The sequence below is a fragment of the Crinia signifera genome, chromosome 4 (assembly GCF_055691185.1).
Source record: "Crinia signifera chromosome 4, ASM5569118v1, whole genome shotgun sequence".
In the NCBI taxonomy this organism is placed as follows: Eukaryota; Metazoa; Chordata; class Amphibia; order Anura; family Myobatrachidae; genus Crinia; species Crinia signifera.
In genome coordinates, this window is record NC_139220.1 from 304,655,822 (window position 1) to 304,674,042 (window position 18,221).

Sequence of the window (18,221 nt, forward strand, 5' to 3'; positions counted from 1 at the left end):
ACAGGAGATTGGGAGTCCTAAATTAATGTTCTTTTATTATTATGCTGATTGCAGCCAAACAGAATGAATGTAGCAATGTAACACATATAACCCATCTGAAGTTATGGGCATGATGTGAAAAGTGACATTTGGGAACCCATACAGGTCACTTTCACATATTGCTGCTCACTGCCTCAGGAGGCTGAGAGTGGAAGGTGCCATCAGCTGTTTGTGCCATAAGGCACAAATTGAATTACTCTCTCAGGTGACCAGCCCCGAAAGCTGCCACCACAGACATTTGTATCATCCCCATTGCAGGGATACAAGGGAACATGAGGAACACGTGATACATTCAGGTCCTCAGAGCATGTAAATGACTTCTGTCCAGTGTGACTCCTCTGATGTGTAACTAGATTACGCTTACTTGTAAAACACTTGCTGCATTCTGAGCAACTAAATGGTTTCTCTCCTGTGTGACTCCTCTGATGTATAACAAGGTTAGCCTTATGGATAAAACACTTGGCGCATTCAAAGCATTTAAATGGTTTCTCTCCTGTGTAACTCCTCTGATGTGTAACTAGATGATGCTCACGGGTAAAAAACTTGCTGCATTCTGAGCAACGAAATGGTTTCTCTCCAGTGTGACTCCTCTGATGTGTAACTAGATTATGCTTATGGGTAAAACACTTGCTGCATTCTGAGCAACTAAATGGTTTCTCTCCTGTGTGACTCCTCTGATGTCTAACAAGTTGGGCCTTCTGGATAAAACACTTGGCACATTCAAAACATTTAAATGGTCTCTCTCCAGTGTGACTGCTCTGATGTGTAACTAGGTTACGCTTACTGGTAAAACACTTGCTGCATTCAGAGCAATTAAATGGTTTCTCTCCTGTATGAATCATCTGATGTATAACAAGGTTGAACTTCTGGATAAAACACTTGTTACATTCAGAGCACTTAAATGGTTTTTCTCCCGTATGACTCCTCTGATGTATAACAAGATATGACTCTACTGTAAAACACTTGCTACATTCAGAACATGTAAATGGTCGCTCTCCTGTGTGAATCCTCTGATGAATGAGAAGCTGTGATTTACATGTAAAGCATTTGTCACACTCAGAGCACAGATGTGGTCTCTCTCCTGTGTGACTCCTCTGATGTCTGAGAAGATGTGATTTATATGTAAAGCATTTGTCACACTCAGAGCACAGATGTGGTCTCTCTCCTGTCAGACTCATCATGTATTGGATGAGAAACAAATTAGCTGCAGAAGGTTTCTCCTATGTATAAAATGAAAGTAGCTTTAGGGAGTCCCCCAGATTTGCAGGAAGAAATGGTGTAGGTGGATTGATCTGACTGTTGTGTGGCTTTCCACAGCGTCTTCCAAATGAAAATCCTGTTACTTATTTGTCCTGCAAGAAAAAATATATATTTTAAAATCTATATTGTGGTAATTCTACTATTACTGTAATAGTGCTACTTTATATCTGGAAAATGATGTATTTTTATATACCATTGTAAATATGTCCAAGTCATTTACAATTTTTATATATTTTTGGGAATAATCTGTTTATTGAAAAATTTTCCATATATTGTGATCAAATAAACGTACATATATTTTGGAAGGGGAAAGGGAGAGAACAACAAATAAAATAGGGAAAGATGGGTAAAGGAATACAGCGACTAAAAATCCAGTGTCCCTCTCAGTAAAATACATCAGATAATATGCAAACAATAAATTGTATTGTGAACAATGGAGAATCCCCTCAAATGTCACATTTGATTATTTACAAGCTTATGCTGTATTGTTATAAGCCAACTGAAAGAGGGGGAGGAGCATTGTGATGCGCTAGCCATGGTGACCATGTATCTATAAAGCAGGGGTGGGGAACTGTGTATAAGGGCTTCTACACTATGTATATGTTTTCTTTGTTTGTTTATATATGAAGAATATAATATAAAACAAGGGTAGGATGATATCTCTTCTATCTATGATTACAAGACCTGCCTCTAAAAAGTTGGTTTAAGGTAATTTTGCCAAATTGTATTAATTTGTTACTTATTTATTTATTTATTAACAGTTTCTTATATAGCGCATACAAATTCCGCAGCACTTTAACTTGAGAGCAATTAGGAATCAAGCTTTCGGATCAGACCAGTCTCAATGCTGAGAGTATTATATATTATTCAAGAAGGAATTCCTTCATTACTACAACATGAGACATAATACTTTACTGCTGCTACATTACTGACTTATACAAAGGGTGAAATTTAATAGGATGAGATATTCAGTAAGTGAGAGATTTGGTAAGAAATCTTCAGGTTTTTTAAAGCGGCAATCATTAACACAGTAAAAAAAAAAACTGGAGATTTCTTACCAAACTTCTCACTTTCTGAATCTCTCATGATATTAAACTTCCCCCAATGTCACTGACAAACTATAAATTCCCATTAATATGTTTAGACATTTATTATTAACTGACAGTAATTGTCATAATTCTTCAAGTATATCTTACTATTCAGTGTTCCATATGATAATGTAGAATCGTGTAATATACTGTAAAATCTAGATATTTGTAGAAGTTTTATGCAGTGTTTTATTTATCAATAGATATTACATATATAAGTACTTGTGTACTAGCACGGCACCCAGGATATTTGGTCATACAAAATATAATCGCATTGCATGGCATACACCCGATGCACTGCAATGCAATGTGATTTAAAATTGTATAAGCCCCCTATACGATGTTTAATTGTATAAGCACCCTAATGGAGGCTTACAATGTTAAATGCACTCCCAAGCCACCCCCACTATGGACGTGAACCCAAAGCGTGGCGAGCGCAGTAAGCCCCGCGAGGGCACGCGTATTACTTTACATGTATTCCGTGTCCGCTCGCCATGCTTCGGGCTCGGTGGCTCGCTGCGATCGCCAAACTATATTGAATTAACTCCACGCCGATGTGGATAGTGGGGGTATGAAAAGGTCATAGGACACATACCGCCGCCCCTCGCGGGCTCGCTGCGCTCGCCACGCTTCGGGTTCATGTTCATAGTGGTTGGTGGCGTGGGGGTGCATTTAACATTGTAAGCCTCCATTAGGGTGCTTATACAATTTAAAATCACATTGTATGTCATTGTATGCCATATACAATGGTATACAATTTTTTATTGTATACCATCGGGTGCCAATCGCATTGCATCACATCGCATACCATCGCATGCCTTATGGTCTGCGATGGGCGCCGTACTAGTACACAAGTACCCAAATATAGACTAATAATTGATAACAAGACAATATTTGTACAATAATATCTACAAAGGTTTGTTCATGTATCAATATATTCTTATGTATAATATAATTACCTTACTCTGGAGATGCTTCCTCTGTCTCTTTCTTACTCCTCCATCCTCCCAGCTCTCCAACCAGTAACTGATACAGCAGCTCCTTCATCAGCTCCCAGTGGTCTGATACAGCCCTATTTATAGTCACTCCTCCCCATCTCTCCCCAGTAGTTCCCAGGTTGCCCAGAAGGAATTATTACACTGAGAGGTGACATGTAAATTAGGGTCACATAACATTAGTATATAGTCATTCACCACAGCAGCTTCTCCTGCCCAGCTCCATGTCTTGTAAATGAGGTATAAATATTCCTAAAGTCACTTATTACAATGGAAATGCTAATTACACCCTGGCAGGGTAACACCTTGTATTCTAATTAGATTACAGCAGCCTCTGGCATCCTGTTACATCACCAATGGAAGCTTTTGTTTAGGAGTCACCTATTGTCCAGGCAGAAAGTCAGCACTAAAATGTTCTACATATCAAACATGCATACATATATTTTATGTCTGTCTATCTATCTATCTATCTATCTATCTATCTATCTATCTATCTACAAGATATAACTGAACTCACCATGTCTAGGTTTGGGTACAGTTGCCAGTGACCACAATTAACTTTTGTGCACTGAAAGGAAAAGCAATATTCTATTAACATGTAATGTTACTTTATACTAATATTCTCCAAAAAGATAGAGTGGCAGCTTTAGTCCACTTCTTAAACTCTGATGCTGGACCAGATATATGGCAGACTTATTATGGATTACTTAAAATGTATTATTTTAAATAATTATTTTCTGTCTGAGGCATACTTTTTATTACAAGTACATGGGACTGCCATGGGCATAACAGTTTGCACATAGATTTGAAAATTTGCTTATGGGACTTTTCGAGAACCAGTACATTTAAGGGAGTAATTTACTATACTAACTATGACCAATAAAAGGACGAATAAGGTAATGAACTGCTTAACTAGACAAGCTGTCGTTATTAACATTTGTTTGCAAATATCCCAAAAGCAAAATAAAAAAGGGTTCGTATCTTGGGGCACTCACTGGATTAAGCTATATTTGTAAGACCCGTCTTGTATGGAATCATTACAAAATTATACTTTTCTTTATAAAATGTAACTTTTATTAGTACATATGCTAAAATTGCTAAAAGCCAGCAAAATATAGGGTAGAATGTGAAAAGTGTTGAAAATAATTGTTGTTTTTTTTTAGATTGAAATTTTACGCACTGTGTTTTTGTTCTATGAGAATCTAGTCTGTTTTAAAGATTCTTATACTTAATGGGACTCCAAAACAATTACCTGTGGGTTATTTAATGGTGCTGATTATATAGTAATGGGCCCCATACATCAGCAGTCACAATTAATTGCTTCTCAGATCCAGTGATTCCTCCCCCCCCCCCCCCCCCAGATAAATGGTTTCTTTAATCTATTTGACTTGCCCACACATTACAGATTTGTTTCAGTTATCGGCAGATTTTTCCTGTTATAATTCCCACACATACAAAAATGAAACTTCATTAAAACTTCATGTTTTTAAACATGTATAAAAATCTGATTCAGCAATCGATTGGCGATCCCTATTAATTTTTGATTGGGATTGCCAAAAGGGGGAGCCCACACATTAAAGATTAATTGTGACAATCATCTCCAGAACGGAGGATTGTCACAATTAATTGCTGATGTATGGGACCCATAAGTCAATATACCATTATATCAAGGAAGGTAAGTAGTCTTTGGGCAATCCCATACAGTTTCAATCTACTACATATTAATCATTCCATAAGAAATCTCTTCATGGTCAAGTACAGGGAAGATTAATATTTCTGTCAGTTGTAGTCATATACTTATAATCCTTACTCTGCCAACAGTTCCATGTATGTTTCATTCATTCTCATTCACCAATATATGACACATCCCACACTCCTATTGTTGTAAATAGTTACATATTGTCTGTTCTCTAGAATATGCCGTATTGTGCGGTTTTTGTTCAATTTAAATGAATAGATGTGAAAACTTAAATTGATAACATCTATATTGCAGTGTAAAAATAAAGCAGTCAGTATTTTCCCTGCACAGAAACAAAATTACTCACCCAAATCTAATTCTCTCTGCACAAGCATCATCTGCCCCCCTGCAGTGCACATGGTTTTGTCAATCTAAGAAGGATTTTGTCAGAAAGAATGAACCAAAATAAGGCCCTTTATTTGGATTGTGGCAACCAAGCTAGGACTTCTAAAATAAGAAGACTACTTAAAGGTATTTCTGAATCTCCTCTCACTCGCTGGACCAGTGGTCTATGCCCTGCAATGCTCTGCAGCATCAGGGTATATCCCACATGTTAAACGCAGAGCAATAGAGAGTTTATACTTTATCTCTTTTCAGATTGACAGGTGTCAGATCAGATCTCTCATCCCTCATCCGCTTGCATAATGATGAGAGGACAGCAGAATCTTTACTGGAATTAACACCTTGGAGATCCCTAATTCTCTCTTTATTCTCTGTGCAAACATATCAATATACGGTGTAGAATATTAGTAGTGGTTTAAACAGCATACGCTGTTACCATACCAATTAATTGTTTCTTTATATAACCAATCTTTCCTTTGATAAAATAGATACAGATTGCACAAACATAGTTTCCATTTAGTTCCTCTCACTTTGCTGACAGCTGGCCAGTAGTACTGCAATGTTATTTAACACCAGTATTGCTGAATAACTGAAAGTAAGCAGCAGAAGGAACTTTTAAACTGTCATTCCTGAGCTAAAGCATCTCTGCTAGAATTCCCATCTCCCGATCCTCTGGCACACGATAGTGAGAAAGTGGAAAATAAAGAGAATCTTGCCTGGAGCTCCCTTTATATATATTTTTTGAATACCAGTATAGTTATATGTCACAACCAATACTATGTGCCCTGTGAGAAATATTACAACAGTTTGTGTATATCTTGGAATATTAATTAAGTTATTTACAGGATCTAATTTCTCATGATAATATAATTCGCTGTGTTTAACGGTCAGTGTAAATCACTCCTAAGGACTGATATCTTCTGCCAAATTAATGTGTACTCAATAGTAGGATAAGAGCTAAGCAGTTAATGAGAAGCGATCCTCCTTCTAATAATGTATGCTAATTGCCTTCATTGAAAGGGTTCATTACAATACTATCAGTGTGCATTGAATGTATGTCAGTCTTGTTTTGTGGTAAATGTATTGTTGGAAATACCATACTAGTATTTCTTTTCTAGTTCCTACACCCAGTTCAGCCAATTACTGAAGGGATATTTTAGGACTCTTTTCTAAATCAACCAAATAAAAGTAAATTTTTAAATTGTATACATCCTTTCTCATCTATTTAGTGCCCCAACACAAGTCTTCGTTTTCTCTGTGTATCTTAATGTCTTCACTGACTTAGGGGAGCACCTCCAACCCACATATTTAATAAAGCAACTAATAGCTATCTATTTTGGGTATTGGAGCAAACGCTGACAATAAAATCCTATCACGTAAAATATACTACTTGGTATAAATCCAGTGCGAAATCCTCAAATCTATATCCACTAGAAAAACATATATGCCAGAGCAATATATTTATGTAGCTGACAGCCTTATGCTATTCAAAGGAAGGCAACTAATGAGACAATATATTCCGCTATAGAGAGCCAGGTTTGGAATACAAATATTTTTCATATGTGAATCACAATCAGGATATGCCTGGGACTTTCATTTACACTGGCCAAGGTGAAGAAGGGCGGGAGGGAGAAAGTATTTCACATAAACGAATAAGCCATGCTTCAGTGACCAAACTTGTGCTGTGCCCAGAACTTATCGGTAAAGGATATGTTGTTTTCATGGACCGATGGTTCTCGAGTCCAATACCTTTCCATGAGCTGCAATGTCGTGGTGTTGGAGCCTGTGGAACAGTTAACTTACAAAGAAAGGAAATGCCAAAGGAACTGCAGGCTGCTAAATTGAAGAAATTGATGCTACACATCAGGAATTTAAGCAGCAATCAAATGGGAAGACTATGTCACACAGGTGAAGAAGCCAGAGGCAGTTCCAGACTACAAGGCAAAAATGGTAGGAGTAGACAGATTAAACCAAAAAATAAAACCATATGAATGCCTCAGAAAGAGTGTCAGATGGTATAGGAAACTATTCTTTCATTTGATATAACTCTTGTAATTGCCCATATTATATATATGGGAAAAGTGGTGATGAAAACTGCAGTCTCCTACAATTTAGACATAAAGTCATTCATGGGATTTTAGAAAAGTATACGATGAATAGGAAAGTGTTCATGGGAGGAAGACCCTCAAAAACTGACCCACCAGCTCGTCTTACTGAAAGACACTTCCCAACCCATATACCAGCCACAGGAAAGAAGTAGTATCCCAGCAGATAGATGGGAATGTAAGCTGTGTGGGACATCCCATTACATCCAGAAGGCTGCTTTGTAAATGATCACACCAAAAGACAGTATTAGAATTTGTGTGTGTGATTTTGCTTATAGTCTGCCTTCATGGCAAAATATTCTGAAAACTACTTATTGTATTCTTAAATAAATTATTGTAAGATGAATTTTCATGATCAACTCATTATTTAAAAACCCGCCCTGGGAGAGGTGACATGGTAATAAAAACCCACCCTGGGAGAGGTGACATGGTAATAAAAACCCGCCACTGAATGGGTTATCAGAGCCTTTATTCAGATGATTTTATATTGGTGTAATACAGGTTATATCTCCATGGGCACATACTAGTTTATGTTATAACGGCACAGTATAGTAACTAAGAGCTAATTATTATGGGACACTGCCCCGCTCTATTCATCCATCGGCACTTACTCCATATGCATGTCACAGCTGATTGCTGATTCTCAGCGTGTCTGCGCTGGTGTTCCTGCAGACACAAAGTGCTAAGTGTGTCTCACCTGACTCTATTAATGTTCTCAATGGGTCTGCACCAGCGTTTATACAGGTACTGAGTACTAGATGCAATAAAATAATAATACAAAACTAATACAACAACAATTGAATTTCTCTCTCAGGTGACCAGCCCTGAAAGCTGCCCCCCACAGACATTTGTATCATCCCCATTGCAGGGATACAAGGGAACATGAGGAACACGTGATACATTCAGGTCCTCAGAGCATTGTAAATGACTTCTGTCCATTGTGACTCCTCTGATGTGTAGCTAGATGATGCTTATTTGTATAACACTTGTTGCATTCTGAGCAACTAAATGGTTTCTCTCCAGTGTGACTCCTCTGATGTATAACAAGATGTGGCTTCTGGATAAAACACTTGCTACATTCAGAGCACTTAAATGGTTTTTCTCCCGTGTGACTCCTCTGATGTCTAACAAGATGTGACTTTACTGTAAAACACTTGGTACATTCAGAACATGTAAACGGCAGTGGCGGAACTCCCGGAGGCAATGGAGTCATCTGCCGCCGGGCGCCAGGCTTAAAGGGGGCACTGGCTCCATTGCCTCCGATGTTCCGATGCATAATTGGGCCGCCGCAGTTATGTTATGCGGGCGTGCACCCCGCAGTTATCTTATGTTATGTGGGCGGGCGCGGGCGGGCACCCCGGGCGCGGGCGGGCACCCCGGGCGCCCCCCACCCCCTCTGTGCACGACGCGACGGCTCCCCGAGTCGTCGCCCCCCCCCCCCCCCGTGCGCGACGGCCGCGTCACCGCCCCTGCTCCTCCGTGTCACCCGGCTGCTGGCAGCTCCTCACTTCTCTGCAGGAATCGCCTGACATCCGCCGGCGGCCTGAGCAAGCCAGCAGCGAACAGCCGGGAGGGAGACTCACTGAAGCGACGGGATGCCGGCTGGTGAGTGACAGTAACTTATGAAGAAGCCGGCTAGTAGATGCTGCAGCGGCAGCCTGGCCCTGTGAGGGTGAGAAATCCTGGCCAGCACACTTCAGTATAAATACTGTTGGAAAAGAGATTTTATATATATATATATATATATATATATATATATTATAAATATAAAATCGCTTTTCCAACAGGATATTTATAGTGAAGTGTGCTGGCTGCTGCAGTGTGCTGGTATATAATACTTCAAGGAAAGGGTCGTCCCTCAGAGTCTTTGAAAAGTGAAAACCGTGTATTCAAAACAAACAACAAACGTTCTGAGAGTTTACTCTTCATCAGGAAGTTACTGTGCAACAAATAAATAGTGTCTTCGCCATGTCAGTCCTCCCCAGCATCACAGCCCTGCCGCCCGCAGCCCCGCCCCTTCCTTGGGTGGTCCCAGGATTCCGCTTCGGGCAGAAGTGATGTCAGCATGCTCAGCTGTGTAGCCGCAGCAACGTTATAAACAAAGATAGACCAGAAGCGGAACCCCCGACCAGCGATGGACAAAGTGGAGCTGCAGGCGGTGTGGCTGTGACAGACGCCGAGGAGGAGTATTATGGGTAAGACACTATTTATTTCTCTTGTATTTGTTGCACAGTACCCTGATGAAGAGTAAACTCCCCGAACTGTTGATGTCCTTTTGAATACACGTTTTTCACTTTTTTTTCTCCCAAGTCTCTGAGTGTCACCTCTTTCCTGGAAGCACCTATCGCCTTGGGGGTCACCAGAGTTCCGGAGGTCAGTGTGGATTATATATATATATAGATAGATAGATAGTTCATTGGCGGCGGCACTCAAACAGGCTTGTTGAAATAATACAGCATCGAAACATTGCTGTGGTTTACAATAAACACTTCGGGTGAGATTTAATAGGATGAGAGATTCAGAAAGTGAGAGATTTGGGAAGAAATCTCCAGTTTTTTTAAAGCTGCAATCATTTACACTGCAAAATCAAACTGGTTTAAGTGTAAATGATTGCCGCTTTAAAAAAACTGGAGATTTCTTCCCAAATCTCTCAATTTCTGAATCTCTCATCCCATTAAATCTCACCCTACAAGTAATTCTATGGTCGGAGTGCTACTCTTTATGGAAGCATGTATGCTGGTAAAGCAAGTGGGCACCCCCCGAAGTAATCAACTATTTATTGGATGGATTTATATTTGTGTGTGTGTGTGTGTGTGTGTGTGTGTGTGTGTGTGTTTCTGTATATATTCCCATACCCACTAAGTTTGTGTATGTGGTTGTTTATATATATTGTCCATTGCACTTGTGAATTATATATATATAGAGAGAGAGAGAGAGAGAGAGGGGAAAGCAAAACGGCACGAAGATGCATAAGGAATGATGCAGTGCAGGGTCCAAGGGGGATAATGATAGACAGCACTTACCTATTTGGGTCAGCCTTGCTGAAAGCAGTTGATATTGCTAATGTGGCTGACTCCCCCTTCTAACATCATTTTTGCAAGTGTCACACCCTGTATTAGGCCCATGACCTTACTGGAGACAGACACCTTACTGAATGAGCTATTTGGGGGGGGCACCAGTACTTACCTTGCCTCCGGGCAACTGGGATGAACTTACGCCACTGGTAAACGGTCTCTCTCCTGTGTGACTCCTCTGATTGATGAGAAGCTGTGATTTACATGTAAAGCATTTGTCACACTCAGAGCACAGATGTAAACTCTCTCCTGTGTGACTCCTCTGATGGATGAGAAACTGTGATTTATATGTAAAGCATTTGTCACACTCAGAGCACAGATGTGGTCTCTCACCTGTGTGACTCCTCTGATGGATGCGAAGATGTGATTTATATATAAAGCATTTATCACACTCAGAGCACATATATGGTTTCTCTCCAGTGTGATTCCTCTGATGGATGAGAAGCTGTGATTTATATGTAAAGCGTTTGTCACACTCAGAGCACAGATGTGGTCTCTCTCCTGTCAGACTCATCATGTATTAGATGAGAAACAAATTAGCTGCAGAAGGTTTCTCCTATGTATAAAATGAAAGTAGCTTTAGTGAGCCCCCCAGATTCGCAGGAAGAAATGGTGCCTGTAGGTGGATTGATCTGACTGTTGTGTTGCTTTCCAAGGCGTCTTCCAAATGAAAATCCTGTTACTTATTTGTCCTGCAAGAAAAAAATATATATTTTAAAAGCTATACTATTGTAATTTTACTATCACTGTAATAGGGTTACTTTATATATAAAACATTATGTATTTTTATATTTCATTTTAAATATGTCCATGTCATTTACAATTTTTATATATTTTTTAGCATAATCTGTTTATTGAAAAATGTTGGGTCGGAGTCAAGTAATGGGGAAATCTCATGAGAGGGATGCAGCAGCAGCAGGAGACTTGGAGTTCCGATCAGCGGCAGGCACCGGAGCGTGGGATGGCTGCTGCAGTGAAATTTGACAAGTTATTTTAATTTTGACTGCACCAATCGTATGCCAAATGAGCTTTTGAGTTGGTTTCGGGATGTCTGGTATGCTTTGAGGTAGTAAGAAAAACAAGAGGAAAACCGGGACATCTATCTCCCTTATGCGCAATATAAAGCTTTCCAGAGACAAGTTATTCTGGAACATTCCCAGGAAATATGGAGCAGAATGCCTCTCAATCCGCAAACTCTCCAGCAAGAGTTGGATGCATTTGGGAAAATGCGAGATATCCTCACAGGGGTCATGTACCAACGGACATATAATCTGAAAGTATTTTCTCTATATCAAATTGCGGAGGATGCTGAGACTAAATTCTGTTTTAGTTGATCCCATGTATCAGGGTCAAGTTGGACCCCTAGGTCTGTCTCCCAAGCCAATTTGTGTGAAATGCAGGTAGGGTCACAATGTTTGAGCAAAATGTGCTAAAGACCTTTAGAGGAGGAACGGTTGTAACAAAGAGATTCCAGTGTAGTCCAGTTGTAGTCCTGGATTTGTGTAAGTAATTAAAGGACGTGTGAAAGCTGCGGAGCTGTAAGAATTGGTAAAAGCAGTTAGTGGGAATATTGTACTTTGTCTGTAGGTCAGCAAAGTATAGGAATAAATATGAGTGAGCTATATCGGTAATAAACAAAAAAAAAAGTGTCAACCCAATAATTGAAAAAACATCTATCCTTTCCATCGGGAAAAGCAGGGTTATCCCAAAGTGGGAATAAGGCCGGCAGAGAGGACAGCAATGCATGAGACTTGGCTAATCAGTCACATAGGGCCAGAGTGAATGAGATAATTGGTGAGCTATGTGTATTTGTAGGCTGCAAATTATGTGGGAGTCAAAGTAATGTAGATACAGAATGAAGGAGAAGTAATTCTGATTCCAACTGTACCCATCTACATGAAGACTACATCCTACATCTACATCCAAGTCCCCCCTCCTTAGCACTATTGTATAAAATTTTCAGACGCACCCACGGCCTTCTTCCTGACCAAAGAAATTGTAAGATTGTCTTCTGTAAGATCTGAAAAGAGTGTGCGGGTAACGTTATTAGGAGAGCCTGAAAAAGAAAATTTAGACGGAGCAACACATTAATTTTTATAGCATTTGCTCTACCTGTCCATGAAATGAATTGTCCCAATCATCTAATAATATCTGTGGAGATTTAATTATTCAATCTAGGGTAGTTAGTGAGATATTTCATCTGGGTCTTTTATTTTCCAATCAATTGGAAGGTAGATGAAAGGGTGCTTTTCAGTGGAGGAGTGAGGTGGCCCCTTGTCCCACTATGATACCCCCCTCCGCAACATGGTGGTCCTATCTGGAATGGATGGCACCTAATAGTGTTGCGGATAACCGTGTCCTTGAGTCAGCGGCCATTTTCAGTTACTCAGATGTCCTGTTGCTCATCTTCTCTAGTGTTTCCTTTACTTTTTATTTCACTACTCCCCCTCCCGTTTAAGCATTGTTTTACATTATAGTTAATCACTGGTCTCTTTAGCTCTATTTTCCACTGGTATACACCATGACTTTAAATATAGGGCCTTATTCGAGTTCACTCTTTCAGACAAAATCCTTCTTAGATGGACAAAACCATGTGCACTGCAGGGGGGCAGATGTAACTTGTGCAGATCTAATTAGATTTGGGTGGGGTTTTACTTCAAAGTGAGATCTATATTGCAGTGTTAAAATAAAGCAGCCAGTATTTACCCTGCAAAGAATCACCAAAAAATCACCAAATGTATTTCCATCTGTACATGTTACACCTGCCCCCCTGCAGTGCACATGGTTTTGTCCATCTAAGAAGGATTTTGTCAGAAAGAGTGAACTCGAATAAGGCCCGTAATGTCGTTAAATGTAGACGGTCTGAACTCGCCACGTATGTGCACCATGGCAATACAATTCATAAAAAGCAGAAGATAGACATATTATTATTGCAAGAATCGCACTTAAAAACCCCACACCCCTCAGTGGCCTCCCACATATTTCCCCATGCCTTTTATTCATCTTCTACAAAAAAAAAAGGCACTGCTATATTATTGCACAACTCATTGGCTTGTATATTAGAACCCTCCTATTTGGACCCAAAGGGTCGTTTTAATATTTTGATTCTTTATTTAAGGCATTCACTTCTGACTATCGCATCAATATATGCTCTGAATATGGAGCAGAATGCCTTTCATAAAGACTTCTAGTTAAGGGAAGAGTTGTTATCAGAGTTGTTATCGGAAGAGTTGTTATCGGAGGTGATTTATTTTTTAGAGGTCATCTATTAGATGCCTTGAAAAAGACTAATAACTAGTTGAAACGCGTTGGGTGCTATTTTATATTTTATTTTCCAGGAGTGGGTCACCCACCACAGTCCACGGACCTGCTATTGGTGAGCAATCCCCAGGTTTTTCTATCATCTGATTGCAGAATCTTTGTACAGTGGTATGTCATCCATGTGACTCCCTGGTAATGTGTTTATCCATACTAATTTTTAATAAACAGTGTTTTTATGGAACAATAAACAGTTTTTTAGTGAGGTACAATCTGGCTTGATTGTCTCATATGGACACAAAAGAAACCATTATAGGAGGAGACCGGGCCTAGTACAAGTAAGCATACATATGAGATGATTTCCTGAGTACATAAAAAAGGAGAAAATTTGTGTGAAAGAAACCTTTATATGTTTCCCGATACCCTGTGGGATGTAAGCTGATTGTGAGCATCAATCAATGTCTCTAGTCTCACGGAGGTGATACCATACATATAGAAAAGAATACACCATTCCCTATAAACTCTGAGCTAAGAAGGACCTGTATTTACAAGAAAAAAACTGTGTATAAGGACTTCTACACTATGTATATGTTTTCTTTGTTTATATATGAAGAATATAAAATAAAAGAAGGTGAGGATGAGATCACTTCTATCTACCTCTAAAAAGTTGGTTTAACCCCTTGCCGACATATGACATACATTTACGTCATATGTCGGTTGCGGGGGAATCAAGCCAGCTCACGGAGTGAGCTGGCTTGAAAGAGAGCAGGTAATGGCTGTATATTACAGCCAGGCACCTGCTCTCACGGCCACGAGCGGCGAGTTCGCCGATCGTGGCCGTTTAACCCTTTAAGCACCGCGGGCAAAGCGCCCGCAGTGCTTAAATAGCTGATCGGAGGGGGGGCGCCCCCCTCCGGCGCCGATCGCGGCCCCCCGCGGTGAGATCGGAGGGTGCCGATCGGTTGCCATGGTAGCCAGGGGTCTAATGTAGACCCCTGTGCTGGCCGTGTCAGCATTCCTATTACATCCTGCCTGAGGCAGGATGTAATAGAAAGTGCTGAAAATCACTATGTTCAGCCATAGAGCTCTATGGCTGAACCTAGTACAGGCGATCGCGCCCCCTAGTGGTCAAGTACACTAGGGGGCCTTGTAGTAAAAGTAAAAAAAAAAAAATAAAGTTTAAAAATAAAAAAAAAATAAAAAAATATTAAAAGTTCAAATCACCCCCCTTTCCCCATTTCACAAATAAAAATAAATAAAAAATAAAAAAAATAAACATATTTGGTATCGCCGCGTTCCTAAAAGTCCGATCTATTAAAATATAACATTAGTTATCCCGCACGGTTAAAGGCGTAAACGGAAAATAATTCCCAACGCCAAAACTACGTTTTTTGGTCGCATCGCCTACCCAAAAAAAAAATAACTAAAAGAGATCAGAAAGTCGCCCATATCCCATAATGGTATTAATTAAAAAGTACACTTCAGCCCGCAAAAAATGAGCCCTCACCCAGGTCCGTAGGTGGAAAAATAAAAAAGTTATAAGCCGCAGAACATGGCGACGCGACGCAAATTAGAAAAACCGTAAAAGTTGCTATTTTTTTTTTTAGTGGTAAAACATAACGAAAACTATATAAGTTTGGTATCACCAGAATCGTAACGACCCATAGAATAAAGATAACCCATCTTTTTAAACGAACTATGAACTCCAAAAAAAGCGTAACCAGCGCAAAATTGTGGAATGGCGTTTTTTTTTTTTTTTACCCCACATTGAATTATTTCCTGATTCCCCAGAATATTATACGGTATAGTAAATGGTACCATTACAAAGTACAACTTGTCCCGCAAAAAAAAAGCCCTCATGTGTCTATATAGCCGGAAAATTAAAAAAGTTACGCTTATTTGAACGCAAGGAGGAAAAAAAAAAAAATTAACAAAAAAGGCAATGTCGGGAAGGGGTTAAGGTAATTTTGCCAAATTGTATTAATGTGTTACTTGAGAGCAATTAAGAATCAAGCTTATGGATCAGACCGGTCTCAATGCTGAGAGTATTATATAGTGACCCACATCTCACCTATTATTTATTTACTAATTGTGTGGTAAATTATGTATAAGGTTAAATCATTGGTCACTTTTGTAAAACAAAACCATCGTACAGCATAATCGAATTAGTAGTTTGATGCTTATAGATAAAAATGCATCTTCATATGGTTATTCAAGAAGGAATTCCTTCATTACTACAATAATGAGAGAGAATACTTTACTGCTGCTACATTACTGGCTTATACAAAGGGTGAAATTTAATAGGATGAGATATTTAGTGAGAGATTTTGTAAGAAATCTTCAGGTTTTTTAAAGCGGCAATCATTAACACAGTAAAATCAAACTGCTTTAGCAGTGTAAATGATTGCCGCTGGAGATTTCTTACCAAACCTCTCACTTTCTGAATCTCTCATGCTATTAAACTTCCCCAATGTCACTGACAAACTAGAAATTCATATTAATATTTTTACACATTTATTTTGAACTCACAGTGATTGTCATACTTCTTCAAGTATATCTTACCATACAGTGTTCCACATGATAATGTAAAATTATGTAATATACTGTAATATCTAGATATTTGTAAAAGTTTTTTGCAGTGCGTTATTTATCAATAGATATCACAAATATAGACTAATCATTGATAAAAAGACAATATCTGTACAATAATATCTACAAAGGTTTGTTCATGTATCAGTATTTTCTTATTTATAATATAATTACCTTACTCTGTAGATCCTTCCTCTGTCTCTCTCTTACTCCTCCGTCCTCCCAGCTCTCCAACTGTAACTGATCCAGCAGCTCCTCCATCAGCTCCCAGTGGCCTGATACAGCTTATTTATAGTCACTCCTCCCCATCTCTCCCCAGTAGTTCCCAGGGTGCCCTGCAGGAATTCTTACACTGAGAGGTGACATGTAAATTAGGTAAACATAACATTAGTATACAGTCATTCACCACAGCAGCTCCTCCTGCCCAGCTCCTTGTCTTGTAAATGAGGTGTAAATATTCCTCAAGTCACTTACTAGAATGGGGAATGCTAATTACACCCTGGCAGGGTAACACCTTGTATTGTAATTAGATCACAGCAGCCTCTGGCCTCCTGTTATATCACCAATGGAAGCTTTTGTTTAGGAGTTACCTATTGTCCAGGCAGAGAGTCAGCACTGAGATGTTCTACATATCAGCAGGAACTCTACAATGATTCACTACTAATATTAACAAACATGCATACATATAATTTATGTATATCTATATATCTATATACAAGATATCACTGAACTCACCATGTCTAGGTTGGCCACTTCTTAAACCCTGATGCTGGACCAGTAGATATATATGGCAGATTAATGGATTACTTAGAATTTATTATTTTAAATAATTATTTTCTGTCTGATGCATACTTTTTATTACAAGTACATGTGACCGCCATGGGCATAACAGTTTGCCCTAAGATTTGAACATTTGCTTAAGGGACTTTTTAAAAACCAGTACATTTAAGGGAGTAATTTAACATACTAACTATGACCAATAAAAAGGAGGAATAAGGTAATAAACTGCTTAACTAGTTAAGCTGTCATTATTAAAATTGGTTAGCAAATATCTCAAAAGCAAAAAGAAAAAGGGTTCCTATTTTGGGGCACTCAATAGATTAATCTATATGTGTAAGACTCATTTTGTATGGAATAATTACAGACAAACATATACTTTTTTTTATAAAATTTAACTTTTATTAGTACATATGCTAAAATTGCTAAAAGCCAGCAAAATATATAGTAGAATGTGAAAAGTGTATAAAATAATTAAGAGATTAAAACATTTTTGCACTCTTTTTTTTGTACTATGAGAATCTACTATGTCTTAAAGATTCTTATAATTAATGGGACTCTTAAAAATAATTATCTGTGGCTTGTTTAATGGTGCTGATTATATAGTAAGTCAGTTTACCATTATATCAAAGGAAGGTACGTAGCTTTTGGGCAATCCCATACAGTTTCAATCATCCCATACTTGTTAATCAATCCATAAGAAATCTTTGCATGCTTAAGTACAGGGAAGCCGGGGCTAGTCTTGGGGCATGACCTCAGAGCAGATGTTGTAGGGTGGAAGTCTGGAGCAATGGGGTGTGCTAAGAAGGAGGTGGAATAGATATCCCCTATGACCCAAGGCGTGTGACGTCTGTTCCGGTGTCCTCTCTGCACCCTCCCAGTCCCGCACGTGGTGCACAGCTTGTCAGTGTGCAGAAACTCTGGACACAGGACACTGATGCTGGGCAACAGGAAGT

The 18,221-nt window shown here is 39.1% G+C and overlaps 1 protein-coding gene and 1 long non-coding RNA gene across 4 annotated transcripts in view; both read right to left on the reverse strand.

Moving 5' to 3' along the window:
• LOC146075774 (uncharacterized) overlaps window positions 1-18,221 on the reverse strand; it is an 86,118-nt gene that overhangs the window by 61,134 nt on the left and 6,763 nt on the right. Inside the window, exons 1-2 of one of the 3 annotated variants that reach the window (XR_014473625.1) lie at window positions 16,663-16,911; window positions 12,611-12,697 (exon numbers count right to left, since the gene is read on the reverse strand). This is a non-coding gene — a long non-coding RNA (uncharacterized LOC146075774). Of the gene's footprint in view, window positions 1-12,610; window positions 12,698-16,662; window positions 16,912-18,221 lie in introns of those variants that run through there. The other 2 variants (XR_014473626.1, XR_014473627.1) reach the window with 2 other exon arrangements.
• LOC146075771 (uncharacterized) overlaps window positions 1-18,221 on the reverse strand; it is a 190,645-nt gene that overhangs the window by 56,051 nt on the left and 116,373 nt on the right. The window lies entirely within an intron of this gene.